The sequence below is a fragment of the Lithobates pipiens genome, unplaced genomic scaffold, assembly GCF_037356315.1.
Source record: "Lithobates pipiens isolate NorthernLeopardFrog02 unplaced genomic scaffold, aLitPip1_a1.2 Scaffold_23, whole genome shotgun sequence".
Lineage (NCBI taxonomy): Eukaryota > Metazoa > Chordata > Amphibia > Anura > Ranidae > Lithobates > Lithobates pipiens.
The window spans coordinates 141,954,536-141,966,866 of record NW_027507785.1 but is presented as its reverse complement, the minus strand read 5'-3'; the positions used below and the strand labels follow the sequence as shown (position 1 = coordinate 141,966,866).

At 42.8% G+C, this 12,331-nt stretch overlaps 1 pseudogene; it reads right to left on the bottom strand.

The window, feature by feature from the left end:
• Positions 1-5,349: 5,349 nt before the first annotated feature.
• On the bottom strand, positions 5,350-5,468 carry LOC143929120 (5S ribosomal RNA; annotated as a pseudogene).
• Positions 5,469-12,331: the final 6,863 nt, after the last annotated feature.

The window sequence follows — 12,331 nt, the reverse complement described above, 5'->3', positions numbered from 1 at the left end:
AGTGGGATGTCCCAAAGCAATGCTCAGATTGAGGGGAGGGAGACACAGATCATAATATATAGACCGCCAAGGACCGGAGGACCTAAACTGCAACCTACAGTACACTGCGCCCAAAGGCGATATCCTCTTGCCCTCTGACATCCACCTGATAGAATCTGGTGAATGTGTGGACTGTTGACCAAGTTGCAGCCTTACAGATCTGAGCCAGGGAGGCCTGGTGATGCACTGCCCAAGAAGCACTTACAGCCCTAGTTGAGTGCGCTTTCACTTGAAAAGGAGGGATCTTCCCTTTAACACTATAGGCCTTGCCCTTACCACATCCAAAGTGTGCAAAGATTCTTCTTCTGCGGACTGTGGGTCCGGAAAAAAGGATGGTAGGCTTACATCTTGATTCAAATGGAATCCTGAAACCACCTTAGGCAGAAAGGACCTGTTGGGACGCATTACCACCCGGTCCTTATGAATAATTAGATACGGTTCTTTACTGGAGAGAGCTGCTAGTTCTGACACTCTTCTAGCCGTGGATATGGCTACCAAGAAAACCAATTTTTTAGTCAAAAGAACTAACGAAGCCTGATGCAAAGGTTCAAAAGGTTGCCCCTGCAAAGCTGAGAGAACCAAATTCAGATCCCATGGGCATACCGGAGGTTTGACTGGCGGCCTTATCCGCATAGCCCCCTGGATGAAAGCCCGCACCAGGGAATGCGATGCAAGTGGTTTCTGAAAAAACACTGACAAGGCCGAAATATGCACCTTGATAGTGCTTACGGCCAAATTCATTTCTAGGCCTGACTGGAGGAAGGCCAAGATCCTGCTAATGACATACTTTCTAGGATGACATTTCCTGAGTTCACAACAGGAAACATATGCCCTCCAGATTTTGTAGTAAATAAGCCTGGAGGCCGGCTTTCTGGCATTGACCAGAATAGAAAGGACTGGCAACGAAAAGCCCACGGTCTCTCAGAATGTGGGTCTCAGCAGCCAAACCGTCAAATTCAGACTGTGTGAAGCAGGACTGTGTAAAGCAGGACCCTGTGAGAGCAGATCTGGCTGGAGAGGGAGGATCCACGGCCTGCCTACTGCCAACTTCATGATCTCTGCGTACCACGGTCGCCTGGGCAAAGCAAGGGGCTACCAAAAGAACCGACTTTGTTTCCCTCTTGACTCTTCCCAGGAACCGCAACAGAAGCAGGCACGGGGGGAAGGCATAAATCAAATTGTACTGATCCCAGGGAACTGTCAGAGCATCCGACCCCTGAGCGAGTGTACCTCTTGTCCTTGACACAAATTTGTCCAGTTTTCTGTTGAACCTGGACGCAAACAGATCTACGTCTGGAGTACCCCACCTGCGACATATGTTCCAAAACACGTCGGGGTGCAGAGCCCATTCTCCTGGGCACAACTGCTGGTGGCGCAGAAAATCCGCCTGCCAATTTTCCACTCCTGGAATGAAGACTGCAGAAAGGCATGGAACATGCCTTTCTGCCCAGACAAGTATGCGATTCACCTCTTTTTGCGCAACCAGACTCCTGGTACCGCCCTGGTGATTGATATAGGCCACTGCTGTGGCATTGTCGGACTGAACCCAAACAGGGAGACCCCGTAGTCTGAAAGACCAGTTTATGAGAGCCATATAAACTGCCCGGATCTCCAAGACATTTATGAGCAATAGCTTCTCGATTGCAGACCATTTCCACTGCGAGCACGTCTCCTCCAACACTGCTCCCCAGCCTGTCAGGCTGCCATTTGTCATAATAATCTTCCATGGAAGAGGAAGAAAAGTTTTGCCTTTCAGCAAATTCTCGGTTTGTAACGAGACTCTTAGACTCATTAGACGAGACTCTTGCGTGTCCCTGGGGATAGACGCATAGGAAGATCCAAGGACTGGGGCTTCCTGTTCCAAGCCGCAAGGATGCATCTTTGCAGAGGCCTTGAGTGGAACTGGGCGAATGGAACGGCCTCAAAGGAGGCGACCATTTTCCCTAACAGTCTCATGCACAACCGAATGGGGGAAGATCTTCTGCCCAGAATTAGGCGCACCAGATCCCCAATGGCCAAGGCTTTTGGCCTTGGTAGAAACACCTTGCCCTGAGCAGTGTCGATAACCATACCCAGGTATTCCAACCTGGTAGCAGGCTGTAGGGACGACTTTTCTAGGTTTATAATCCAACCTAGGCGTTCCAGCTGTTCTAGCGTTCTGGTAACACTGTGGTTCAGGAGCGCTACTGTTTTCTCTATGAGAAGCCAATCGTCTAGATAAGCCATGACGGCTATACCCTGAGCTCTTAGGTTTGCCAAGAGAGGGTCCAGAATCTTTGTGAAGACTCGAGGGGCCATAGCTAGCCCGAACGGCAAGGCCACAAATTGAAAATGGCGCCGCTCTACCGCGAACCTTAGATACTTTTGGTGTGCGGGAAAAATTGGCACATGGAGATATGCATCCTTGATGTCTATTGATGCCATAAACTCTCCCCCTTGCAGGGAGGAGACCACAGTGCGAATTGACTGTATTCAGAAGGACCGGATGCGTAAAAAACGGTTCAGATCCTTCAGATCCAGGATAGGTCTGACACTTCCATTTGGCTTTGGAACGGTGAAGAGATTCGAGTAAAACCCTGAACCCTGTTCTTTTGGGTCCACTTCTACTATCACCCCCTGGGATAGTAAGTGATCTAAGGCCAGAAATAGCGGTCTGTGCTTTACTGGGTCCCTGGGGATCCTTGACCTTAGAAAGCGAGAAGGTGAAATCTCCTGAAACTCCAGCTTGTAGACCAGAGATACCGAAGAGATCACCCACTCATCCCGGATCTCTTCCCGCCAGGCTTCTGCAAACTGCAAGAGCCTTCCCCCCACTTGGCCGAGCGGGGGCGCCCCTTCACAAGGAAGCTTTCGGGCTCTGCTTGGCAGGCTTTCACCCCCAGGATTTCTTCTGCCCCTGGGCCCGGCCTTGAGCCTTTCCTGTAGAGGGGGGTTGAGAAGGCCGTCGCCACTGCTTAGAGCTTGATGCTCTGGGAGAGAGAGAACGCCTAAATGATGGACGTTTGCTCCTTTTGACTGGAAGGAGAGTAGATTTACCCCCTGAAATTTTTTGGACGAATTTGTCTAATTCTTCTCCAAACAAACGTTCCCCTTTAAACGGGAACCCAATCAAATACTTCTTGCATGATAGCTCAGCTGCCCAATTCTTTAGCCATAGGGCCCTTCGCATGTGTACCAACTGGAGAGACCAACGAGATGCTTGTTGGACAGAATCCAAAATCGCATCAATCATGAAACACAGAATTTGAAGTATTTCTGCATAATTCTCCACTTCCTCACTGGGAAGGAGGCCAAGCATCTGCTTAACCTGTTCCTTGAGGAACTGACACAACCCCACAGCTGCGACTGTAGGTTGCACTACAGTGCCAGTCATGGAAAAGGAGGCTTTTAATAATGTTTCCAGCTTCTTATCAGTTGGATCTTTAAATACCTGAGCATTATCCAAAGGACAGGTCAGGTTTCTATTCACGCAAGAAACAGCCGCATCGACAGATGGGACCCCCCATTTCTTGGTGAAACTTTCCTCCAGAGGATAAAGCATAGAAAACCTTTTAGGAGGAGCAAACAGTTTATCGGGATGTCCCCAATCCTCATACAACAATTTATCCATTAAGGGATTAATTGGAAAGGAAAAGGCAGGTTGTGGGATTTTCCTGACTCCCAGGGAAGAAACAGAGGACGTAGCGATCTCAGCAGCAGGCATTCTGAATGTGGTACGCACCAATTCAGTATAATACTGCACCTGTTTTCTGAGCGCCTGGGTGGAGGGGACTCTCTCCTCTTCCTCTGATTCATCCGACTGCTCAAGATCCCTGTCCCAAGATAGGGATCTCTCCTCATTGTCAGAAGTGTCATCTGAAAGAGGAATCTCAGTAGAGGGAGGGGATCTACCCCTTTTCCTGCTATCTTTCAGGGAAGCTGAAATAAAATTCATGATTCTCCCTTCAAAACCCTCCAATGTAGCCCTAAGGGAGTCCTCAGTGATGTATACCGGGGCTGAAATATTAGGAGAGGCTGCAAATCCTGACGGGGCACTGACTCATCCTGTGAGGCTGACTCCAGTCTTGCAGGGGGGGGGATGGTAACCTACAGGCATTTTTAGAACCCCTAGACCTAGGCGGTGACTTACCAGTGTCCTTGTTATCTCCCCCTGAGACCCTCTTACGAGGAGACATAGTCCTAAGCTACAAAGCAGAGGTACTAGTACAAAGTGCAATCACTGTTGTGCTTAAAGTCTCACAATAAATATATATGCTTAAACTACACAACCTGATGCTGACTAGGTGTCTTAGGTTTGCCTGGATCCAATCCCTTGGGATGCTTACTGCCCACAGCTCCTGTGTCTCCACTTACAGCCCCCTGACGCTCTGGGCTGTAAAACTGCCGCCTGGCGCCTGCGCAGAACAGGAGTACCGAACGACGCGGCTCGCAAACACACTCCTGCCTCCTCCATTAGCACGGGAGCGTGCTTGGCGCGCGTGCACGAGGACTGCCGGTATCCAGGGGGAAGGGAATTGCCTTTGGAGCTGTCTGGGACCCCCAGACTACGTGGGACCCCTGTATTACCTTCATTGTGGCAGAGATTGCAGTGGAGACATGAGTCATCTGGGAGAACCAGGCTTCACTGAGCGTGTATATCTGAAAGGCATGTAAGTATGCATCAGGCTGCTCTTACTCCCCCTAGTGGTGGAAACCAGGTAAGACATACAACTACACTGAAGAAATCCATAATATAATTTATACAGGATTAACTTCCCTTACCTGTCCTCGCCACAGGAATTGCTGAAAACAGACAGATTCCAGCCTTCACCCATCACGGCAGGGCAGAGTTGTGCCAACCTTCAGGTTTTTTTTTGGGGTTCCTTCTCAGAAGAACCTCCTACCTGGACCCTGTAAAAGACTCTGCCAGAAACTTTCGTGCCACTATGTAAATAGTACAGTAAGTCTGGTTTTCCCAGAGCCCAGTCTTCCAATAGGAGAGGACTTACAGGCAAAACCTTGTTTCTTCAGATGACGAGGCCCGGGTACCATATCATCTTGGGAGTCAAAATATCGGCCCGAGATATGGATACGGTTTGTTGTAGCCCTTAGGCCCCCGCAGGGACCTGCACAGAACTTTCTTCATAGCACATGTTTTACGTGACCAACCACCACTGGCGAAGGGAAAAATGAGGTGCCTCCCATATGGGAGGGGTTATATAGGGAAGGAATTCTCCTTAATCGGGAGTTAACCAGTGTCCAATCACCAGAGGTGCCTATATAACCCATTATGTAATGATCCTGTGTCCCGTGATGTATAATCAAGAAATAAGCATACGGCACCTGGTATTCCCAGTCGGTCTTCCATCCAGTTACTAATCAGGCCCGACAATGCTTAACCTCCGAGATCAGACAAGATCGGGCACTTTCAAGGGGATGGGGCCATAGACGATCTCTTTGGGCACTCTCAACCATCTTGACAAACGCCAACATGGTGATCTTGGGAAACAAGCTAAAAAAAACAAGTCATTGCCAACATTGGAGGCTAAGCAGGGTTGGGCAATCAGTTTCCTTGCCTGAAATAGGCATCTCAGAACTGCCATCTGGCTGCTTCCCGGGTTTCCAACTCCTTCAACTAATCCCAGGAGACAATACTTCGCCTCCATCCGGGTGGAGGTTCCAAACACCCGATCAATGGTTCCTGTCACCTCCGTCCAGTAGGAGATCAACTTCGGGCATCTCCAAAACATGTGCATCATGTCTCCCCCCATGTTCCCGCACCGGGGGCAACTTGCGTGCGGCCGTTCGGCCAAATTGAAAAAGTTTACGAGGAGCATAATAAGTTCTATATAATAAGAACAAATGTGACATCCTCTGAGAGGAGAGCCACAATTGACCACAGGCAGTATTCCTGTGGCCAATTATAGCTCAAGGGGGTTTAGTACACACCCCACACTATATAAGGCCGCCAGCGCGGCGGCCTTGTATAGTGTGTTGCGGCGGTCAGGGAAAGAGGACGATAGGCAGGGACAGTGTCTTTACTGCTTGGGAACCTAGCACTGTTACAGTGGGTGTTATGTGCCTCCTGCACAGTACACACCTGAAGCTACCCTTTATTACTGGTGTTCAATTTTTGCAATACAGGCATCTGCAGTGCATAAGTTAGAGTGGGTGTTGTGTGCCTCCTGCACAGTATACACCTGAAGATACCCCTTATCGCTGGTGTTCTGTTTCTGTAATGCAGGAACCTAGCACTGTTACAGTGGGTGTTGTGTGCCTCCCACGCTTGTCCTTATTTTCGGCAGCTGGACGTGTTGAGCCACATCATGCCGAACACTTGGTCGGATGTGAAAGACCAAGCCCTCCTAATGCTCCTCATCCTCTCTCACCCAGGCTCAGGGTACTAGCCTGTGTTCTGTATACACTAGGCTTTCTTCTGTATACCCTATCCTCTCTTTATACTCTAGCCTGTCGTTTATGTACACTAGACTCTTTGTTTACCTCATAAATGGCAGTGTATATAGAAGGAAGGCTAGTTTATACAGAGAGGCTAAGGTATACAGAAGGTAGGCTAGAGAATAAAGAAGACAGGCTAGTGTATACAGGGCACATGCTAATGTATACAGAAAACAGGCTTGGTTATAGAGAGAGACTGAGACTATTATATTCAGAAGAAAAGCTAGTGTATATAGAGAGGCAGGCTGGGGTATACAGAGAGGCTAGTGAATACAGATATGGTGATGTATACAGAAATGCTAGTGTATACAGAGAGGCTAGAGTATACAGTTATTCTGGGGTATACAGAGAGGCTAGTTTAAAGAGAGGCTAGTGTATACAGAATACAGACTCGTGTATGCAGATAGGCTTGAGTATACAGAGATGCTAGAGTAAACAGTGAGGCTGGGGTACACAGAGAGGCTAGTTTAAAGAGAGGCAAGTATATACAAAGATGTTAGTGTATAGAGAGAGTCGAGTGTATACAGATAGGACAGTGCATATAGAGAGACTAGTTTATATAGAAGACAGGCTTGGGTATACATCCAAGCTGACAGTGTATACAGAAGACTGGGTAGTGTATACAGAGAATCTAGTGGGTACAGAAGACAGGCTGGTGTATTCTAGCTAGTTTTTACAGTCTAGTGTATACAGAAGACAGGCTGTGGTATAGTGTATTCAGAGAGTCTGGTGTATAGAGATGCAAGGGTGTAGAGAGAAGCTAGTATATATAGAAGACTACAGCATACAGAAGAAAGGCTAGTGAATACAGAATAAAGGCTGGCTTCCATGGAGAGGCTAGATAGAACACTATCTAGGGTATAACGAGAGGCTAGATTATACAGAGAGGCTAGTGCATACAGTGAAGCTATTTTATATAGATGCCTGGTTAGTGTATACAGAGAAGCTAGTGTGTACAGAAGAAAGGCTAGACAGGCTATAAATAGAGACAAGTGTTTACAGAGGACAGTTTGGGGTATAGAGAGATGCTAGTTAATACAGAGAGGGCATACAGAAGACAGAAGACGGGCTAGTGTATTCAGAACATAGGCTAGGTATTCAGAGAGTCTAGTGTATACAGTCGGCGAGTGTATACATAAGACTGGCTAGTTTACACAGTGTTTACAGAGATACAAGGGTGTACAGGGAAGCTGGTATATATAGAAGACTACAGCATACAGAAGAAAGGCTAGTGAAAACAGAATACAGACTCGTGCATGCAGATAGGCTTGAGTATACAGAGATGCTAGAGTAAACAGTGAGGCTGGGGTACACAGAGAGGCTAGTTTAAAGAGAGGCTAGTATATACAAAGATGTTAGTGTATATAGAGAGGTTAGAGCATAGAGCAAAGACTAGAGCATACAGAAGAAAGGCTAGTGAATACAGAATAAAGGCTGGCTTCAACAGAGAGGCTAGTGCATTCAGTGAAGCTATTTTATATAGAAGCCTGGTTATATATAGCCTGGTATACAGAGAAGCTAGTGTGTACAGAAGAAAGGCTAGACAGGCTATAAAGAGAGACAAGTGTTTACAGAGGACAGTTTGGGGTATAGAGAGATGCTAGTTTATACAGAGAGACTAATGTATACAGAAGACAGGCTAGGGCATACAGAAGACAGAAGACGGGCTAGTGTATTCAGAAAATAGGCTAGTGTATACCGAAGACAGGCTATTGTATGCAGAAGACCGGCTAGTGTATACAGAGAAACTAGTGTATAACCGAGAGCGTAGTGTATATAGAAGACAGGCCAGGGTATAAAGAAGACAGAGTAATGTATACAGAAAACAGAAAACATGCTCGTGTATATAGAGAGGCTAGTGAATTTAGAGGGTAGGCTAAGTGATAACAGAAGACAATCTTGGATATACAGAGACATTTCATCATTTCATCTAGCTCACATCTCTAATGGAGTTTGTCTCATTGTCATGTTATGCCTTTTCATTCTTATGCTAAATATAGATTATACTCACTACACGATTTTAATCATCCACATCAAGCATGCAATAAAACTATCATACATCAAAATGAACTATGTACTGCCAAAACAATAACGGCCAATAACTTAACAAATGACTTATCAGTCAATGACTTAACAAAATAAACTTTGCACTCTTTTGCTCTATTTTGCATATTTGTAATTCTCCACATCAACTGTCACTTTGATATCACCACTGACGACACACCATCCTGACTTATTTTGCTTTATTTATTATTAGAAATAGAGAGTACTATCTCAAAACCATTTAAATCAATTCACTTCGATGAGGTCTACCGCTAATTTTACGGTAATGCAAAATGTTCACAAAACCATCCATTTGCTACCAGACATGCTGCACATATTATGAGTAATGTAACTATCGCTCGCTAACGATGTAAACAGTTTTATTGCTTTTCTGACATTAACCGAGTATCTCTGACATTAACTGAGTATCTCTATGCACTAGGATCTTAATAATAATAAAAGGATTATGTAAGGCAAAGATCAACTAGTCGAATATAAGCTTTCTCAGTGGTACCGGCATATCCTTTAAATTTAGACTATCAAGTTAAGCTTTCAATCTCATACCGTTGAACAGCGATACTTCCTCCCTGCAATATTAAGCCATTTAAATGTCCTATTGGTCGTCTATATTATACAACTCTCTGAAAAGCATATATGTAGAGAATAAAACTAGTCTTACATCTTAATAAAACTGTTTTATTGCTCAACCCGTATGAAGCTGTCATGACATAAGCAAATAAGTCACAGTGAAAACACAGTGACAAAACATATCTTTTTAACGCAGCAAAATGTGAGAAAAGCAGTGTAAGCCGTCTTTCTGCCAGAAATGCTTCAGAAAGATAATGTACCGCTTTTAAATCCATATCAATTCCACATCCTAATTTAAACCGTCTTAAAATTTTAACATTTACTGATATCAATTACTGATATTACATTATGATTATACTAGTGAAAAGGACCGCGTAATGGAACTGTCAAATTATTCATAATCTCAGAGTTAATTTAGCTGATACATTTACGATTTACTCAACGATTTACTCAACGATTTAAACTTAGATTTTTTCAAGCTAAATCAATTTAATCTTAAATAATTTATAGTATATTCTACGGTACTATTAAATTATGTACTGTTTTTCTGTATTTTAGCCGTACTCATATTTCGTGTTATGTTGCAACCATCTAATCTCATTGCTATTCCGACATTCTGCCTTAATGAGGATATTACTTTGCAACTATCCCTTGAACCCTTCTGCCTCATTATACTTATTATTATTATATTATAGAGATTACTATCTCTAAATCATTGTAAACGTAACCATAGTTATAATGTACAAGTAATTTTACGTTAAAGCAAACTTCACACAAAACCATCTTTTTAAAACCTTTTACATACTGCACATTAAGAGTAATGCAACCATTTCTCTACCTCTATGCAATAGGATTCTCTTTCTGACTCTATTTGGTGTATTACGTCTTCTCCACAATAACTGTCACACTGATAACCATTTGTAACAGATAACACTGGCAACCCATTTTTTAACAGCAGCAAAATGTGAGAAAAGCAGTGGGACGGTTTACTTGACTGAGAAGTGGTTGCAGTACCAAAGGATAGCAATAAAGTTTGATTACATTAATAACACATAATGCAACTATTTTACATTCACATTAAGCATACATCCAAACCACCAGACATGCTGCACATACTAAGAGTAATGTAACTATCGCTCGCTAACGATGTAAACAGTTTTATTGCTTTTCTGACATTAACCGAGTATCTCTGACATTAACTGAGTATCTCTCTGCACTAGGATCTTAATAATAATAATAGGATTGTGTAAGGCAAAGAACAACTAGTCTACTATAAGCTTTCTCAGTGGTACCGGCATATCCTTTAAATTTAGACTATCAAGCTAAGCTTTCAATCTCTTACCGTTGAACAGCGATACTTCCTCCCTGCTATATTAAGCCATTTAAATGCCCTATTGGTCGTCTCTATTATACAACTCTCTGAAAAGCATATATGTAGAGAATAAAACTAGTCTTACATCTTAATAAAACTGTTTCATTGCTCAACCCGTATGAAGCTGTCATGACATAAGCAAACAAGTCACAGTTAAAACACAGTGACAAAACATTTCTTTTTACCGCAGCAAAATGTGAGAAAAGCAGTGTAAGCCGTCTTTCTGCCATATGCTTCAGAAAATTTATGTACCGCTTTAAAATCCATATCAATTCCACATTCTAATTTAAACCGTCTTAAATTTTTAACATTTACTGATAGCAAATACTGATATTACATTATGATTATACCAGTGAAAAGGACCGCGTATTGGAACTGTCAAATTAATCATAATCTCAGAGTTAACTTAGGTGATAAATTTACGATTTACTCAACGATTTACTCAACGATTTACTCAACGATTTAAACTTTTTTCAAGCTAAGTCAATTTAATCTTAAATAATTTATACTATATTCTACTGTACTCTTAAATTATGTACTGTTTTTCTGTATTTTAGCCGTACTCATATTTCTCATATTGCAACCATCTAATCTCATTGCATATTCCGACATTCTGCCTTTGCAACTGAACCCTTTTGTGTATTCACTTTATCTCGACCTATATATACTGCCTCAATATACTTATTATTATTATATTATAGAGATTACTATCTCTAAATCATTGTAAACGTAACCATAATGTACAGCTAATTTTACGTTAAAGAAAACTTCACACAAAACCATCTTTTTAAAACCTTTTACACACTGCACATTAAGAGTAATGCAACCATCTCTCTAGCTCTATGCAATAGGATTCTCTTTCTGACTCTATTTTGTGTATTACTTCTTCTCCACATTAACTGTTACACTGATAACCATTTGTAACACATAACACTGGCAACCCATTTTTTAACAGCAGCAAAATGTGAGAAAAGCAGTGGGACGGTTTACTTGATTGAGAAGTGGTTGCAGTACCAAAGGATAGCAATAAAGTTTGATTACATTAATAACACATAATGCAACTATTTTACATTCACATCAAGCATACATCCTAATGTAAACTGTCTATCACTATTAATGTTCAGGGTTACTGATACATTATGCCGATAACCAGTGGAAACGAAAAACAGTCAGTTGTAAGCCGTCTTCGTGCGTAACAAAATTAATGGAACGATTTACACGTTGGAATTTACAAGCTACGTCAATTTACTCTTAAATAATATATACCCTTTAGCTGCTTAGCTCACACTTTGCTGTATGTAGCCGCGTTAACTGTATTAATGGTTACATGTAAGTAACCAATGGGTATTGACATTTCATGTCTATCTCACATCTCTAATCCAATTTGTCTCTTTGAGACACGTTGCTGATATTTGCTGATATTTCATGATTACAGCAATCATCTCATCTAATTGCTATTCCAACATTTTGCCTTGGTATTACTTTGCAACGCTCTATTGAACAATGTAAAGGTAAGCTAGATATTTTGTGTATTTCCACTTAAACTCGACCTGTATATACTGTCTCAATATTATCCTTTCTAATTTTGCTAAACCTTTATTACGTATACTGCTAATTTTAGGATAAAACAAAACAATATTTTGCTTCTTTACACGCTGCACATATTAAGAGTAATACAATGCTATCGATGTGAACAGTTTAATTGTTCTTCTCACATTTAGCTGGTATATCTCTGCTATAGGAAACTGAATTTGTACTACAACGATAACTCGTCTAATATCAGTCCACTCAGTGCTACCGGGATAACTTTTGCATTTAGAGTAATGAAATGATATCTCAGTCATTTTGAAGCTA